The following is a 19,485-nucleotide window of genomic DNA, read 5'->3' as shown; positions in this document are numbered from 1 at the left end:
GTGGTCCCACATTCAGCAGAATCAGGTCTGGTAGCAAAGCCAGCATCCTCAGTAGCAGCAAAGCTAGTGCTAGCTGTAACCGTAGCAGGTGAATGTGTGCCCAAGTGTGTGGTGGTGGTCCCACATTCAGCAGCGTCAGGTCTGGTAGCAAAGCTAGCATCCTCCGTAGCAGCAAAGCTAGTGCTAGCTGTAACAGCAGCAGGTGAATTCCAGTTGTCTAAAGCTGTTTTTTGTTTCTTTGTGAAAAAAACGAAACTAGCCAGGCTTGTAGACCCCGTCGGCAGCAGCGGCCTTTTTTTCGGCAGCATGGTAGCTAGTCTATACTACTACTTTCTATTCAATATATTATAAAGATAATGTTGGCTGATACATGTAGTGGCTTCTTCTTCCAAATTGGTTCGAACATTTGCAGCTTGCGCGCTCTCAACAGGAATAGACATAGTTCGCACAATATTCTACTGCGCACCATGGTGGCTTGGTGGTGAAGTGCAGCCTTATTGTCATTCACAAGAGAATATGGTGCATTTAGTTCTTTTGGAAAACATGTTTCTTTTAGCCTATTTATCTCGTTAACGTAAATAATACTCATTACATTGAAAAATGCATTATTTGTGATTAAAATAATGGTTGTTAGTAATGTATTAGCGACCTCCACAGATGTATGATTTTACTGCTTTCATGGGAGCTCAGACCCCTCCTTATGGGAGCTCAGCTCCCACTGGCTCCCACATAACTCGAACCCTGACTGCTAATGTACTCCTGTATCCATGTTAAGGATACCGTCCGTTTTCCCCACCTCATCTGAGAACACTGGATACTCATCAAGAAAGGGCCACAGTGAGCAAAGAACTGCAAGCAAGTCCCATACACTAGCTAGCTCACAAAGCTACCCCATCAGCTAACCCAAACCTCTCTTTGACCTGAGTTGGGTCAACAACACCTTTGCCTACGTCAGAGGTATTTCCAATTAAAAACACCTGCCCATTGTAGTTCTACAAAAATGAGGAAGAGTAGAGGTGTATGTCATTATGATGTGTACCTCTACCAGAATTTGCACCTTTCGCTGCCGATGTCTCTGTACGGAGATTGCTTTGGCCAGCCACACAGAGTGAAATAATCATTTACGCCTTGATCTGTTAAATGAGCTAAAAGTTTTTTTTTGTGGTGGAATTCCCCTTTAATGTCCATTTTAGCAAACTATCTCAGCCATTCTGTTCCTGAGGCTTACCAGTGGTTTGCATCTAACAACAGTGAACCTTCTGGGGTTATGCTGGTGTAATCTTCGTTTCATGGTTGCTTTTGAAACATCTATGCCTAGCTTACATCCTAGAGAGTGTTCTTGATTTGTTCAACAGTTTTGAAAATGTGTTTTTCTTCAGAATTGAAAGTATCCTTCAGTCATATACTAAAATGGTCTACAGTGGTCTCCCAGGTTGTTGGCTATTGCTGAGCTCATTCTTAACAATGCGTTAAACAATAGATTTTCACACATCCAATGTTTTGGCCCTGTCTCAGATCGATTTATTCAGATTTTTCACCCTTATCATGGCCTGCTTTACTGGCATTGGCATGTATTTGGTCCTCATGCTGACAGACAACAGAAATAGACTTGAAATGAAAATTTCACACCTAGAATCAACTATAAACCTTTTTGGTAGCTGTCTTTTACTTGAACTAATGAAGACACATGAAGCGGCCAATTGTTCATTTACTTTTACTCCCCTAAAATGGAGGGACTATGTATAACAAGGGCTGCAATTCCTACACTCAATAAGGGATGTAAATACGCTCAAATTAAAGCTGACAGTTTGCACTTTTTTCTCGATTCATTGTTTTATTTCAAATGTGATGCGCTTATGTCAAAAATTATGTCACTGTTGCAATAGTTGCACATTTAACTGTATTAAATATAGTTTTGCATATTACTGTATTTATATCTGAGAGGCCATAAGGACTCAAATAGTATTGATAGTATTGCATTATCCTGATTGTCTGCCTCATGGAAAACCACTTCAATGATTTTTATTTATTCTTAAGGTGAATTCCAGTATGTCTAGGAAGATTATGAGGGGTTCTAGGTGACTTGTCCTTCTAATACACTGTTTTAGCATTGTGTGGCAGTTGACCACGCCAGTCTGGCTGTGGCCAGCAGCACCACAGGGTGGCACATCACCAGAAATCAGTTGCCTTGGTTGTCCCTGTCTCATCAGCAACATCATTCCCCACATGCAGCCTACCAACACAAACCAAACATTAAGTGAAATTCTTTAATGTAGTGACTGTGGGACTGGTAAACAGGCAGCAGATAGAATGCGATTTTGAGGAGAGACATAGGTTCTTACATTTGGGAAATAAAAAATATTAATGGAAACAAGGTGTTAAGTTATAAATTTAATTTCATGGCATAGTTATATATAAATCATGTTGTATGGGAAGAATTGCTTATCTTTTGAGAATACCTTAAATAGAAAGTGTTCCTTTTTCTTAGTAAGTGAAATATGCTTTGTTGTTTTATTTTCCCAAATAGCCCAAAATGTATACTTGGATTTATTTTGAAACATTCCACCCTCAGGTATTGATTTTGCATGCTCATAAGATGAAGACGAGGCCTCACTGTGATGTTGGAATCAAGCAGTCCTCACTAGGATTCTTTTTTCTCTCTAGTCGATCTATACCGCCAGTTGCCATGACAACAAATAGAAATTTTCTTCACACTTGACTAAAGTGCATTTCACCACCAGCACAACATGGCGCTCTCACCCCACGGTCAGAAACTCTATCATTGCAAGCTTAACACAGACCCTCAGTGTCTGATAAGAAAAAATGCATAAATGTAGAATCATGTGGTCTGCAAAGTGTCATAGTTTTAAAGGTGTAGGATGTCCAATATTTTCCCCTGTATGGGAATGAATTCTGTGCATTCCTGCATGCATTCTTGATAGTGGTTTTAAATCTACATTGCATACTCATAAGAAAGAACATAAGCTTTCAATGTGTTTCAATGGTTTCAAAGGGGACTGATGTACACACAGACCAAGTGATAGATGGGGAGGCTGCTGTCATTTGGCAGCATGTTTTCAGAGCTGTCATCCAATGATAAGGCACGTGACTCCAGCATGACAGACTAATAGAGCAATTCCCCATCAACAGTCACCCTCCTCCTAACAATCTCAAACAGCAACAGGCTTCCAGCAGTGATGTGACGGCCATGAGCATGGTGCCGTCAGCAGGAGGGGGGATGACACAAAGGTTGCGACTATCATAGGAGCCTTCAATCACCCTTCGGCTGAAACACTCCAGAATGCCCTTGCAGCTGCCTCTGGAGGTTGTACACATTCTCAGACTCCACTGGCAGGGAGTAAAGGAAATTCTGGAAAGTCATTTGGCACTGTTTATTAGCATCCCTAACCCCTTTTCATCTTTTCATCTCTCTGTCTCTCTCTCTCTCTCTCTCTCTCTGATTCAAATTCAAAACAAGGTCGATTTTCATCAAAATCAAAACAATTGATTATGCAACAATTGCCCGTGCACACAGATATATGTGACAAAACAGCTCTCTGTATTAAATAAAACAGGCCCTTATAACTGTTAAGTACCCATTATATCTCACTTGCTCTTTCTCTCTGTCAGTTTTATCTTTTGCCTTTAAAAGTTAAATGCAGTGGTAAAGCTTTTTGTATAAAACCCATACAGTCTGACAAACAGAAGACTCAGAAAGACAGGAAAACCTACCATATTTTATGACAACAACAATTGTGTTGAATGTCCCTCAAGGACCCTGTGATCTATAAAAGAGGGCATTAACGGAGACTGATACAAAACTAAAAAATGGTACTTACACAGTCTGTGCCTCCCTGTAGTCCAGTAAAATGGCTTTACTAGTAATAAGTAGCCAGAAATACTCTGAAAATACTCATACCATAATTTCCACTAATGGAGGTATTTTTTAGGAAAAGACAGTTGCATTGAACCCCACAGACATTGCATCATACCAATAGTACATCCCACACATTTTTCAGTTGTTTTCCATACTTGCCTTTCATTCTTTCACAGAGAGCCATTAAAATTCATGCAGGCGCAAAACCCACATCAAATGAGAGTCAGTAGCCCTGACAGAATGACATGAGGGAAAACATAGGCCTCTTGGCCACGGTCCTGACAAAATGCACAGTTTGATCTCTGTGTCACATTTACCACACTGGCAATAAAATATATATCATCATGTACAGTATTGAAATATATACTGTAATGCTTTGACAAACACATATGAATATGTTGTATGCATGGCAATGTGATAATTCTTGCTTGATAAAATATTCTGATGGTTATTTTGAGAGACATCACATGGAGATCAGCAAAATTTTATGAATCAATAGGCTCCTAATTGGTGAAAATGTGGACACATGGTCATTAAAATGAACCATTTGGTCGATAACAAAGAATTCAAAGACAAAGTAAATCATAGTGACCAAAACCAGCATTGTGTTAATATGTTTAAGCAAACAATTATGAAATTGAAAACAACTTCATCACTTCTTTAATTTGAAAATAAATGGTTACCTTTTCTGAATCCTTTTTGCTACTGGCATAATCCTGGTCTCAGGGCCAGAATTACTCAAAATACTACAGAAACAGCAGCTCAAAAGGTGCAAGTTTTTTTCTCACCTAAAATATTTTTTAGTGGATACAGATGCTTTTGTCTGTGCCTGGTCAGCTTAAAAACTCTTTTTCTGGCAGTGCCAGAAAAAATGAGTATTCTGCATTGTATGCATATTGCGTTTATTCTGAGGTGTGTCTAGGTAGATTCATAGGAGACTCAAAAAGGACACTTTGTAACCAAATGATATTAAAAGTATTTAGAGTTGTAAAATACTATATATTGTATGCTATATGCTTGTGGCTTCCTTTTCCCCTGCCTGTCACCCACCCTCTCCCTATCCTCTCCCTTTTCCTACCCCTCTCCTTGCTCTCCCCTTGCCACCTCTGGAAGGTCTACAGGTCTGGAAGACTGTAGAAAATAACTACATTAGCTATCTAGTTTACTTATCCATTAATTGAGGTCCATTTATTGAAGTTAAATGGAAATGGAAATGAAATACCCCACCTTCATGAACATTTCAAACACATACCACAATTTCATATTTCACATTTGTTATTCAAAATCAGGTCCTTATTCCCTATTTATAAGCACACTGAATAGTAATTTTTAGAAAGTATATTGATGCTCACCAATATAAAAGCCATTCACTCAATACGCCCTCTGTTCTGGAGTCAAAGCTGTTTTCACTGTCTTCTGTCCTCAGAATATTCACTCAGATGAGCGATTTCTTTCAAGGCCTCCAAATACTGAGGGTTCTGTTTAGACTTAGGCATTGCAAAATATTTTTTTGTTGTAAAACAACAACAATTTTAGGTTTGAAGAACATTTTTGCCAGTGCGTAATGTTCTTTGCCTGCATACTGAAAAAGTTGCAGTTTGTTCATGCAGAAGAAACAATGTTATTTATTTTATGTAAGCCTAGCCTATACACTGTTAGAAATGTACTTCCATTGGCTAAAATACTTGTCAGTCATCATTATAATAGCTAGCCATTGGCTGGCTGTGTACTAGGCCGTTGTCCTTGTCGAGTCTTTGCTTGTGCAGGGTGTGTGCCATTGGTTATACTGAGGGACTGCTTGGCCAGTATTGTGGGCTCATCTTGCTCCAGAATGTCTGTATAAACTGGAGATAGTAGCATTTCATAGGTACAAGTACTCTTGGCCTGTATGCAATGGCAAAACGGACAACAATGACAATTCCTCAGAAGAATTGCTAAGTAAACAATGGACATCGACGTTTCTCCATGTTAGCATGTTTTGGGGCTAAAAACCATTATGGATTTTTTTCACTGGACCCTAGCCGTGATAAGGATACTGACTTTTCAGTGATTTGTGTCATCTGTGGATTTGCAAAATGCATAGAAGATGAGGACCCCCAAGCCTGTTTTGACTCCTCACATGCTACAAAATAAGGAAATGTTGGCATTGTAAACTTTTTTATAGAGATAGAACTGTGAGTTCTAACATATTTCATTGTAAAAACACATAATGAATGCCAATAAACCCACTCTAGCCCGAATATGCACCGACTTAAAGCACTAAAATTCTGGGATTGCAATTGTGGGTGGAATGAAAACCAGTGTACATAAGGGAACCCCAGTACTGATATTGGTACAGCCTTAGAAAACAAAAAATAATCCAATTAAAACATTTTTAAGTCAACTATAAAAGCAGTATGTATACAGAGGTGTACCAATGCAGGTTTCAACAGTTTCAAATGAAACAGACCCCGACCTAAATGATGTTTTGAAAAATGTTAATAGTGAGGATGGGGAACTAAGCTTGCAGCTTGCCAGAGGCGAGTAGACTAGTTTATGTTTTGGACGAGTCCCATTTGAAGCTCACTAGTCCGTCAGGCGAGTGATCAGTCTACCTTAAATAGACTGGGGTTGGGTTAAGATTTTCACTATTTGACCAAAAGTATGTGAACACCCCTTCTGATGAATAGGTTTAGCTACTTCAGCCACACCCATTGCTAACAGGCAGGGGTGGACAGTAACGAAGTACATTTACTTGAGTACAGTACTTAAGTACATTTTTCAAGTATCTGTACTTTACTTGAGTATTTATTTTTTTGGAAACTTATGACTTTTACTCCACTACATTTGAAAGATAAATATTGTACTTTTGACTCCACTACATTTCTATGAAGGTTGTCGTTACTTGTTACTTTGAAGCATAGTTTGAAGTCAACAGTTGAATATTTTTTTATTTTCTAAAATGCGATTGGCCACACGCTGTGTTCCTCACAGGAGAAAAACCAATCACAGTAGCCTACTCCTCCGCTGTCGGTCAAGTTCAAAGTGCTTGCTTGTTGCACCAATGGTTGAACAGTTCAATTTGAACTTGGCGGCGGTAATTATGGCGACGGCAGAAGATAAGGATGATTCTTCGCCACCAGAGCACCCATGGCCATATCTCAAGTCCATGTTTGAGATTTGTGAAATTCTTGTGAAATGTTTGCTCTGCTTACCACGCACAAACTACATCACTGCATTCAAAAACTCGCCGTCCAGCCTGAAAAAGCATGTTGAGGTATGTAAACGTTAGCTAACGGTAGCCCGTTTGCTAATTATGAAGTTGTCTGAGCTTGTAGTGGTTGCAGTTTTTATGCTAGGATTGGTCAGATGAAATTTTATGGAATTTGAGCGAAGGGTCATCCAACTGTTTCACATTTCAGGCAATGCTATCTATCATCAGGGGTTAAATTGGGGGTGGACGCGGGTGGACGGCATCCACCAACCTTTGGTAAATAAATAAATAATTTTGACCAGCAGTTTTACAAATAACTATGACAATCCAGTCCATGTAGGCTCCAGTCCATGTGTTCCCTCTAGCCAGTTACTCGCTCACCCAATCAAAAATACGAAGAAAAAAAAACTGAGGAGGAGCAATCGTTTATATAGACAGCACAGAAAGAAAAATATAGTTGATTGTCTTGATTGATTGGAAGCAGACGCGGTAAGTAGTTTCATTAACATGCAATTTCATCTATGCAACATTTTAAAGAGAGGGGAATAAACAGCCCCCACGAACGCTGACTATTATTAACGGCGACTATTATTAACTGCTGACCAGCAACCAGCAGGTTGCTGGTCAGCAGCTAAGCTAGGATTGAATATTTCCCACACACATAACGTTTTATTCAGCGGCGACTGGTGAGCTGAAAATTGATGGGGCGCAAAACTTTACTTTAAACTAATCATTGATCTCAACCTGTTTTCATTAGTAATTTTCCTTTATAAAGCATGCCAACGATCGGATTAATCAAATGACAAGTAGCCTAACACACAGCGTCTTCATACCGTGTTAGGGGGATTAAATCATAAATTCAATTTATCCGTTAAAAATCCGTTTTAATCACCAAGTACACTTAACAAATAAGACACACCAGTCTGTTCTCTACTATGTTAGCTCTCAGAATAACCAGCAAAAACAAAACCTGCACTTCAATTGTGTTTACAATCTAGCCTACGCATAGCGGGATATTTGCCATGAATACGAGTGCGGAGACAGAAGTATATCCGCAAATAATGTTGATTAAAAATGTGCACAATTTCGTACTGCAAATGAAAATAAATGTAGGCTATACGACCTAGGCTACTCGCTAAAACTGCCTATTTGGGGAGAGCTGGCTATATATGATAGTATTGAGTAGCCTATTTTGTGGATTAATTGTATTGACACTCAAGGAAAATCAGGGGAAGATTCCGCCACTGCTTAGCGATTAAAACGGATATTTCTAAACCTCACTTATCATTTAATCTCCTTAACACAATGCAAAGAATCTGTGTCCCATTCCATTTGATTAGTCAGATGTTTGTATGCTTGTTAATCACTGAAAATTAATTAAAACAGTTTAAGATCAATGATTAGTTTAAAGGAAAGTTTTGCGCCTCACCAGTTTAAGAAAGATGGATAAAGGAGGAAAACGTGAGGACAAGAGGAGGATGACCGATTATTTTGGTGGGTAAAAAAAAATTCTCAGCATTAATGACACTCAATAAACTTGAAATATATTATGTAAAATCTTGCATCAATAGTATACATTCTTTTTAAAACATTGTTTTCCTTAATTACAATTATGTGCACAATACATTAAACATACAACTATTTTCAGCTGAGACATTCATTGGTTTGTACCTTTTTTCACCCACCTCCCACCGGATCTCAGGGTCCACCCACCTCCCAAATCCCAATTTAACCCGTCTATCATGTGCTGCTATCTAATAACAGTAAAAACGCATCTGTAAATGAGCTTCTGTAAATGCATCGTAGAAACAATACAACAGTGCGTTGACATTAAAAATAAAATGTACTTTTGAATACTTAAGTATTTTTAAAAGCAAGTACTCCAGTACTTTAACCCAAGTAAAAAATTTGACTGAACATCTTTCACTTGTAGTGGAGTAATATTTGACCAGGGGTATCTATACTTTGACTCAAGGAATGGAGTTGTGTACTTTGTCCACCACTGCTAACAGGTACATAAAATCAAGCATACAGCCATGCAATCCCCATACACAAATATTGGCAGTAGAATGGGTCGTACTGAAGAGTTTAGTGACTTTCAGCGCGGCACTGTCATAGGATGCCACCTTTCAAAAGTCAGTCCATCAAACTTCCGCTCTGCTAGAGCTGCAAACTGTCAAATGTAAGTGCTGTTAATGTGAAGAAAAACGTCTAGGAGCAACAGCTCAGCCACGAAGTGGTAGGCCACACAAGCTCATAGAACAGGACAGCCGAATGCTGAAGCGCATATCGCGTAAAAATCATCTGTCCTTGGTTGCCTCTGAAAGCAATGTCAGCACAAAAACTGTTCATCAGGAGCTTCTTGAAATGAGTTTCCATGGCCGAGCAGCCGCACCCAAGCCTAAGATCACCATGCACAATGCCAAGTGTCGGCTGGAGTGGTGTAAAGCACCGCCATTGGACTCTGGAGCAGTGGAAATGCGTTCTCTGGAGTGATGAATCTGGGTTTGGCCTTTCTTATATCATAGACTTTTTTGCCAGTGTGTAACATTCTCAGCATAGGTACAGAAAAATGTACAGTTTGTTGACACTGGAGAAACCATGCATGTCCTTTCATGCAAACCTAATTTGGCTGTTCTTATTTAAGTTCCTAAATTCCATTCACACCTTAGAAGCATTTTAAATTTCTTAAAGCTTGTTTTTAAATGAATAATTGTCTTTCCAAAAGCTATGGAAACGCATAACCTGCACGCGATAGACATTTAATATTTGTTTTTTGAAACACAGCTTTTCAAAATTCCAGTTACGAATGGTAGAATGGTTAAAAGAATAAAAACACAAAACTTTTATAATATACATAATTTTGTAATATTGTAGAGCCTAACCTATAGTATTTGCAAGCATGAGTAGGTTAACTTGCAAAACCAGCTGTCCCTGTGGACCGTTAACAGCATCACCCTTGCTCTCAGTTGTCAGGTTCCAAACTCCCATTCATTTTTGGGATTTTGCTGAAATTAATAGTTTTAAAACACAAACTAACCACAGAGGATAATACATCAATATAATGTTTATTTGTAAATCAAAGATATCTGTTTTTGTGAGCTGATAAGGTTTAGTTTTGCTGTAGAGGAACTATTTTCAAACCATTTTCAGAGGAACTATTTTTGCTACTGCATCGAAATACAAGCCGCACTGTCATTTATTTTTTCATGCAAGGATTCATAACTTAAAATAAAAAAACTTTTTGCTGGATCTTCTTTTTCTTTTAATAAGTCAATAAAAAGTTGAAAATTCTGAAAACGAAGACCTTTTGACATTAGTGCTCTATTTTATCAATTTATTTTCCCCCGTAGTTTGTGGTTAAAAACTAATTAATTTCAGAAAGGCCCTGAAAATGAGTGAATTGGGAGTCAACTGGGACTGTGACAACCGGGAGGAATGCCGATGCTGTTAACAGTCAGCAGGGACAGCTAATTGCTAGTATTCATGCTATGGGGGCTGGGGTAGGCTCCATAATATTATGTATGCTTTACCAAAGGTAAATATCCTAAAATTAAATAGCTATTGGTGGTGTTTCTGTAGGCCTATATAGGCAAGTGGCTGGTGGGGCAGTGGGTAAAACAGAGGAGAGGGCCTCATGATAGAATTTTTAAATGGGCTCCCATGGGCCATGGAACATCACTATCTATCAGACCTGGGTCAAATACAGTATTTTAATTACTTTTAAATACTTATTTAGAAATTATTTGAAATTCAGCATTTGCAAATACTGATTATTTAATTTACAAAATGTATTTGAAAATACATTTAAGGAACATGTATGCGTGTATTTGCAATTACTTTCAAATATGTCTTTAAAAAACCTTTAAAATACTCTATTTTCAACTACAAAGTGTTTGATTTAATGGAATTATTTGAAAATGCTTTCACAACAGTGAAAAGGCCAGTAGTGCAACATGTGCAATTTCACCAAGCTGTTGAAAGACTTGAAAAGCCCTGGATATGCGAGAACCTATCAGCTCTGAAAGTTGATTTTGTTGAATTAGAGGACAGTATTTTGATGATAACGTGTCAAGTGGCGGCTGATGGCCTCAGTCCAATTGTACTGATATCCATTGTTAATTGGTAGTGAATATGTGTGGCTGAATTCTATTTTATCAGTGTCTAACCTTACAAAATGTAAAAAATCGAACACTGACAACAGAAAAAAGAGGAAATGCATTAAAAGGCCACTAACTTTCGAAAGATTGCATGGGTACAAATAAACTGGCAAGAAGTCTCAGTTTGCCACCCCATCCCCCCCGACCCCCCAATGCAAAGACAATTACGGGCATTTATGCTACTGTCTGTTAGAGGCAGCGCATGGGTTGTTAAAAATTGCCAGCGTAGGTTACCCCTCAGGGGCGTGCACAGACACTTTGAGGTGCAGGGGCTCAAGCCAAGAAAAAGTCCTCCCCCCCCCCACCAACGTCGGCACACTACATCATGACAGTGTATGAAAGCTCACTCTCTCAGACATGCACGCACACACATACACACACAGACTTGTGCGCACCATGTACCTGGATGAAAAATTCCAGTTGAAGGTGTCAATGAGGTGATTGAATGTTCTGTTGACAGCTAACGTTAGTGTCACTTCACTCACGTGACAAGAGCAGCTGCTGCCCCCATTGCCCTATCATCTGACATTTTTGTTTTATAATGACTATGGTGATTTAATTAGGTTTAATTACTGTAATCATAATTATAACAATAGCGGAAGCAACAACACAACAATAATAATAATAATAATAATAGTAATAATAATTTTTATTTGGTCTAGAGGGGCATTTCAGCCAAGGAGGACAAAGGGGCACTGTAGCCACCCCCTCTGCATGTCGCTGCTACCCTTGCCCATAATCCAAATTCAACCCCTAGCCCCTAGTAGTTCCCCTGGAGTGCCCTCAGTATTATAACTTGCTGACATCACATTGAGAGCCACTCACAACGATTGTACAAATAACTCTGGGATACCCCCTTCAGTATGAAGCCTACATTGTTGCTGGCTCAGTCATTTCTGTTGTCTATCACAGAAATATTTCATTTTATATTATATATTATATATATATATATATATATATATATATATATATATATATATTATATAATATATATATTATGTTATATATATATTATATTATATAATATATTTTGTAATGTATTTTGAAAAAGTATTTGGTTTCCCAGGAAAGTATTTATTTAAAAGAATGTATTTTTAAAATATTATTTGGGAAAGTATTTGGTTTTCCATTAAAATAATTTTAATAAATCAAATACAAAGTATTTCATGTGTGAATGTGTTTGAAAATACTTCAAATATGTATTTAACTACATTTTCAAATACAAATTTGTATTTGTATTTGACCCAGGTCTGCTGTCTATATATTCTTGTTTCAATTAGTTTTGTTTATAAATAATTAACTCAATAAAAAAACTTATTGAGCTTGTTACCTAGCTGTAAAAAAATTAAATTTAAATGTATGTTTTAAAAAAAAACATACACACAGATAAAAATCATAGTAACTTGCATTACTAGGTTGTGAGCTCAGTCTGTACCAGCTACATTATCCTTTGTTTAATGTTCCTAAATTTACTTGATAGAAGATATTTCAACTAACAAAATAGCTGACTAAGCAGGCTAAATCAGTAAAGAGCCGTTTGATGTGCAGAGGTGACATATTTTATCTGATCTTAATCCACCACTCCCAGGAGTCCTCAATAGAGTGACCAAAGACACACTTCCCTCCTATAAGCCCGCCTTCATGTCAAATTAGTACTGGCAGAATTGAAAACAAATTTTGAAAAACCAAATGAAAGGAATTGTATTATACAGACAAATAAAAAATACAAACTGATGGGAAAGACTATTTCATCCACAGACCTCAGGGGAATTATATCCCTCAAAATAAATCTGTTTATTGTCTGTGATGTTTATTTAGATATAACACCATAGAGGTGTTATACATTGCTCTGGATATCAGCACCCGATAATATTAATATATCTAAAGGTCATTTATATTCACAGTTGTCACGTTAACACAGCATTATTTTCTTGGCTAAAGATATAGGCCTGGATTAAGCCTTCTGTTAAATGACAACTATAATAATACAAATAAATAAATAATAATTCTGTCATAATGCCCCAAGGACATTTGCAGTACATGTCTGTATTAAAGCCATAGTGACATGCATGGTTCATCTGCTAAAAGGCAGCTCTATAAATAAATTCTGTACTCAATCATCAATCACTGGCAAAGACAACTTCGATGTTCTGCCGAAGAGAATTGTCTGCATAACAAATCTGGTTCAAGACCAAGAACAAAAACATTCAACCAGCATCTCCAGTTTTAACATTCTCATTGTGTTCACAAAGTGTTCACACTCACTGAGTACTTTTAACAAAATTGTCTCTTATGATGCATTGCTTGAAAGTGTATTGTTGTTCATTTTTAACAATTGAGTGTTTTCTCAAGATGCAGTATGAGATAAGTGTGTGATTTTCACAAATTAGCCCCTTTGCATAACCCCCCAACCCCCAAACCCCCTCCCCCCAATACCCAACCGGGTGTCAAGAAGGGAGATGAGGTGTAGAGTTTCAGATTTTCCATATGGACAGTGTGAAGCTGGCAGGTTAAAGCACAGTCAACAGGGCATCACATTTCCCCTGGGCTGCTGGGATAGCATGTAGCAGGACACCATACACGCTGGCAGTTAAAACACAGCAGAATGTCAGCAATGTTGTGGGATATTGTTCACTGACAAGTCTAGTGTTACTGCCACAAGCAATGAAACCTATTATTAGGAGAGGGGAGCAGACGTAAAGTCGATTCTAATGAAACTAAATATACTCTATGGTTTTTAGTAGACCTCAGATAAGCGCAATACATTTTCATGGTACGTTTCTCGAATCAGAAGCATGTTTATTCAGTTTTTCCCTCCTTGGCTTTCTTTAAAGTTCACCAGGATTGCAGTGAAAAATATTCTCTTAAACACACTTTATACATGTATTCATGTTTATTTTTACTCTTGGTTCGTAACTACTTCAGGGTCACGGGCAAAGCACATTGATATGACAAGGGGAGCCCTTATTTTCTTTGCTCTTATCCTTTTCAAAACATTATGAGGGGGTCAACAGACAAAAGAAATAGAAACAATCATTCGATTAATAACATCCCCTCATTCTGCGTACACTCACCATTCCACTCAATTAACAATTTTTTTTTTCCTTTTGGGCCAACATCTCTTTTCTGCACATGAATAATAAGGGTGGTAAATCCACTGAGTGTAGGAAATAAATATGCAAATAACAGTTCTGCCTTCAACCCAGTACCAATGCAGTAATTTTTAATGGAACAGAGAGCTAATCGTAGGGCCATTGATGTGGTTTGGCTGATGGTGCTGGCACATTTCCAAAAGTTTAGTAATTACTTGACACAGTACTCATTCTAAATATTTAAACAGCATCTATCCTGAATGACTTGGGTATCACATATCAAAAACAATAACCCAAAGTCTCTGCAAAATGTGAAAATAATGGAGTGACATCATATGCCTTGACCTTTTGTTGCCACCAATCGGCTTTTCCTTAGGAAAAGGCCAATTCACACAGCCGTCCAGGTTCTTCTGCATGCATAGATCCAAATGCATAGACACAGTCCACACCAAACAAGAGTAATTTGTGTTTCTTTGTTTTTATTTAATATATTTATGTTTTTAATTGAACATTGCACGTAATTCAGTATTCCATCACCTCATATTGCTGCCTACAAAATTATATGAATGTAGAAAATCCAGAATTTGGATGATTGTTTTAGAAAAAAAAGTAAAACAAAGGAAATGAGAGGGTCCCAAAAATACCAAGGTAGCACCCAAATAAATAACAAGAATACATTTTAAATAAGGACGAGAATGTGGGAAACAGCATCATGCAAAAAGCAAGAATGGCCAAATTCATATGAATTCAGGATCACCAGGAAGAATTAGATAGCAATATTAGCAATATTGTACATGGTCTTTCCATACAAAACTATATACTTTAGGATTCCTAGCATTTTTGTGGTTTTTAGATAATAGAACATTTTGGAGTATACATCACCTTCCCATAAATTATTCGCCAGAATTTATGAGAACAACTATACCATACAAAGGTCAATGACACACCATGAGTTTAAACATTGAGAATACTAGGCCATTAACATTTGTTTTTATTGCAAAATTCACAGAGGTATGATATCATAGAGGACACAAAATGATCTTGATGACTGAGAAGTATCTTTTTCACCATTTAGGGGATGTGGTTTCAGTGTGCAGACACCATAAAACATCCTACAGCTAAATGGATGGAATCGGGCATATTGTAGCTTGTTTTATCTGGGTCAAAGAAAATTTCAAGCTGCTTTTTTTATTTCCTAAATTTGAAAATATTGTTGTTTGTGATGGCCTTGTTTTATCAGTAATCAAACCATACTTCCTTTAGCAGTAATTAAACCATACCTTCTTTATATACCATTACCAATTGTTAGTTTTCCCCCACAGTATTTATAAATACATGTTTCATGAAATAATGGTTTTGCTTTTGGGAAATGACATCTTACAAAATAATACAAAAATAAAGCAGCGTTTAAATTGCAATTTCATGGTGGTGAACAGGATATTCATTTAGGACTAATTAAGAAACTATCTTGGGTGCACCAGATGCACTAACAGATGGGCAAAGATACTTTTACTTTTTTGTCATTGAATAGCACTATCCAAAAATAGTTATTTTTGCTTTTTTACAACCTAAAATATAAAAAAATAAGACATTTCCAGTTACTAATCACAAAGTGGCCAGGTATAGACATAAAATCACCTTATTAATTTGTACACTTAGGGGGACTTGTACATCACATTGCAAAGGTAATAAATTCCTAAACTCTAAATATGACACACAATATATGACTTCCAGTATGCAATGGCTTTGTTTACAGATATTGTGACATGCACATATGTGGAGACATATTTTACTTGTAAAATGCTTGGCTATTGACCTGGATGGTTGACCTTGCAGTTGCACATGATATTTTAGGGAAACAAACACCTTTTCTTCAAGCTGTTTCAGTGAATGTCTTCATATTTCCACACAAATGACAGTTGTGGAGCTTTAATGTTATGTTACACAAGCAGTCTGAGGGTGTAGGGTCAAATACTAAGTCCACAGTGCACTGCTAAAACAAGAAAACATATGTGCAGAAGACATCTGCTGTTTGAAAATACAGCCTCCTCAATAATTATAACTACTGCACATTCAGTTGAGTTTAAATGCAGGTGTCTTTCCTTTTCTGATAAAAGCTAACAGTCATAGTGTAGTATTGTGTAGAATGTCATTACTTTTTTGTAAGCAATTACGATGTTAAATATTGTAGGACACACTTAAAAAGATTTCAGTTTTTATGCATATTCTACCCATATTTATTTTTTGTTATTCATTTTCACTACACCTGCAGAATACTGTCAGACAATACAACTTTGGTCAAGTAAGACTGAAGGCTAAAAAGCACATTTTTAAGTTTTTTTTTTAGCTTACATGTAGACAAAGCTATTGCAACTGGTTCTGTCTGTATCAGAGTCTCTTAAACATCTGCCATTTACACAATTACGTTGTATTTTTGAAAAATCCCTCAGTGACTGTTTCACTCCTGGGCATTCTTAATGTTTTTGAGGTTTATGCAAAAGACAACCACATGCCAAATAAAACAATCAGCTTTCTGATTTCTGGGCTGTACTGCATGTATTTGATGTATGTGTGTGTGTGTGTGTGTGTGTGTGTGTGCGTGCGTGTATGTGTGTGCATGTGTGTGTCTTTTAGTAAAAGAGAAGGTATGCGTATGCTCACTTGGCCTGTTCATGCTGTTCCTATGTTTTGTTTTCTTTTTTTGCTAATTCCATTGTTGCAAATTTCTATTTAAATATACCTCAGGACATGCACACAGACAAACACGCAGACACAACCACACACACACACACACACACATTGGTGTCTTTCTACACCAGACATTATAACCACATAATTATGAATTAAATGCAGTAATGGATATGAATACCCAAAAAAATATTGCAGAAACACGACTGCTGATTAAAAAGGGATATGAATGAACTGACATAAAGTTCTTTGTTTCAGCAGCTCCACTTGTACTGCACTTGCCAGTGGTATTTGGTTAAAAAAAGATAAAAATAGATCAAATGACATCACTGGCAAGACTAACAGTTGTTCTTTGTTTGGTTATTGGTTGCAACAATAAAGCCGGTAAAAGTAAAAACAAACACAAAAGCCACAACCTGACAATTTCCCCCATTATATTAAAATATTCACATCTGTTTCTGGCGAGACACTGCTTCACAATTAAAAAAGGAAAAAAAAGGTTACCTTCAATAGGTCTCTAGTTCTGTCATCTCATATATATTTATATATATATATATATGCATTTATATATAAATATATATTTACTATTATTTAAGGCAATCAGCTGAGTTGTGACTTGCACACCTTCCTATGTCTCTGTCCAACACAGTGTCTTACTGCAGCGTCAATCCCCACACTGTCAAAGGGAATCGCTAGTCTTGAAGACAGCATCAGTCTTTGCTTGGCCAGGGAGCAGTTTCTCACATGAGCAGCAAGTATGCTTGCTGTCAGGCAGCGCATTTTCATGACAGTGTCAATACTTGCGTCAGGGATGATGCATATTCACGGAAGGACCGTCTTCTGGGCCGGTGCTTAACAGTACTGTGGAAAAGAGAGACAGAAATACAGCATGGCCAGGTTAAATTTTGCCTCTGCAGAAGAGGGACATGTTTGAATTGTTTGTAAACCCCTGCAACTAACCGATTATGCGGGAACAGCATAGAGAGAGAGATTAAATTATTGAAAATATTTATTCAAAGAAACCCTGGTTGTTTAGGGAAGTTGGTAGTGATGGGATGAAAACTGAAAATACCCACTGGGAACACTGTTCACTCTGTGGTTTTGGTTCTTCTGCTTTAGTAGGTACTGTCAAGACAGTGATAATTGAGTAAAATATGTTGATGTTCTGAATCCAGTGGTTTTAACAGCTAACACCCTATTTTAACGTTCAGCACTCTGCATATCAAACACAAGTGTATCAACATTTTAAAGTTTTGACTTAACATATAAAATATATTATATGTATTTAATTAATAATGTAAGACATTCATTATTTATTAAATCATCAAATTTGTCAATTGGCAGAGCAGATCGTTTGGATCAACCCTTATCACAATCAGATTAAGAAATTTATGACGTCACAACAAATGATTCAACGTCTAGTCTAAGGACAAAGGTCAACTACCTTAAAGAACAGATGTTACAGACTTGGACAGGTTACAGTCTCAAAAGAAATTAATGAAGGGAAATACCAAACCACAGTATGTTTGCCCCAAATAGTCCCAAGAAAACCAAGATCAAAATTAAAAACCAAAAAAACAGCCAAATATTCCAAAATATTCCTCCGCACACCAAAAAACAACAGCCCCGGGAGCAAGGTTCAGATTCCCCAAATGGCAACAGCAGATATCAACCCCTGAATGTTCACCACAACAGATGTTAACTGGCTGATGTTAAGTACTCACAAATTGTCAAGAAATGTCACATTAGGGGCTCTATCTTACACCCGGTGCAAAGCGGCGCCAAGTGCAACGCAAGTGTCTTTGCTAGTTTCAGGCCGACTCAGTTGTCATTTTCCCATCCAGCGCCCACGTTGTTTAAATAGCAAATGTACTTGTGCCCATCTGAGCGTCCATGGGCGTGTTGATCTTAAAATGAGGTGTGGTCAGGCACATTGTTGGCGCATTGCTATCTTGAGGCAGCGGAAAGCGATTGCGCGATTGACAAAAAAAAACCAGTCAATGGCGCAGTATTTTACTGGGCGCATTATTAAGATAGTAATATGCGCCTCCATACGCAGGTGCACAACGCGCAATATTTTTTTTAAATACATGTTGTAATGGTTAGTCATAACATTTCAAACTAGAATTATTTCTTGAAAATAATAACATCCTAAGGGATAGCCAACATGGTTTCTGCAAGGGAAGGTCATGCCTGACAAACCTTCTGACATTCCTTGAGCAAGCTACCAAGTGTCTGGATGGGAGCAAGGCTTATGATATTATATACTTAGATTTCCAAAAGGCATTTGATAAGGTTCCTCATGACAAACTCATTATCAAAATGAGGACAGTAGGAATTACAGGAGGCATTTCAGACTGGGTTCAGAACTGGTTACGGGATAGAACACAAGGGGTAGTAGTAGGAGGGATATTATCTGAGCATGGTATTGTGGGAAGTGGAGTTCCACAGGGATCAGTGCTGGGTCCACTGCTC

At 37.5% G+C, this 19,485-nt stretch overlaps 1 protein-coding gene across 1 annotated transcript in view; it reads right to left on the bottom strand.

Annotated features, from left to right (window-relative positions):
- Positions 1-14,781: 14,781 nt before the first annotated feature.
- Positions 14,782-19,485, bottom strand: part of kcna4 (potassium voltage-gated channel, shaker-related subfamily, member 4) — a 64,133-nt gene continuing 59,429 nt past the window's right edge. The window contains exon 3 of the mRNA XM_035417870.1: positions 14,782-17,871. The gene's annotated coding sequence lies outside the window, so the exon portion shown is untranslated. The remainder of the gene's footprint in view (positions 17,872-19,485) is intronic.

Source organism: Anguilla anguilla, chromosome 5, assembly GCF_013347855.1.
Source record: "Anguilla anguilla isolate fAngAng1 chromosome 5, fAngAng1.pri, whole genome shotgun sequence".
Classification (NCBI taxonomy): domain Eukaryota; kingdom Metazoa; phylum Chordata; class Actinopteri; order Anguilliformes; family Anguillidae; genus Anguilla; species Anguilla anguilla.
Note: the sequence above shows the minus strand (reverse complement) of the source record. Positions and strands in the feature narration are given on the sequence as shown.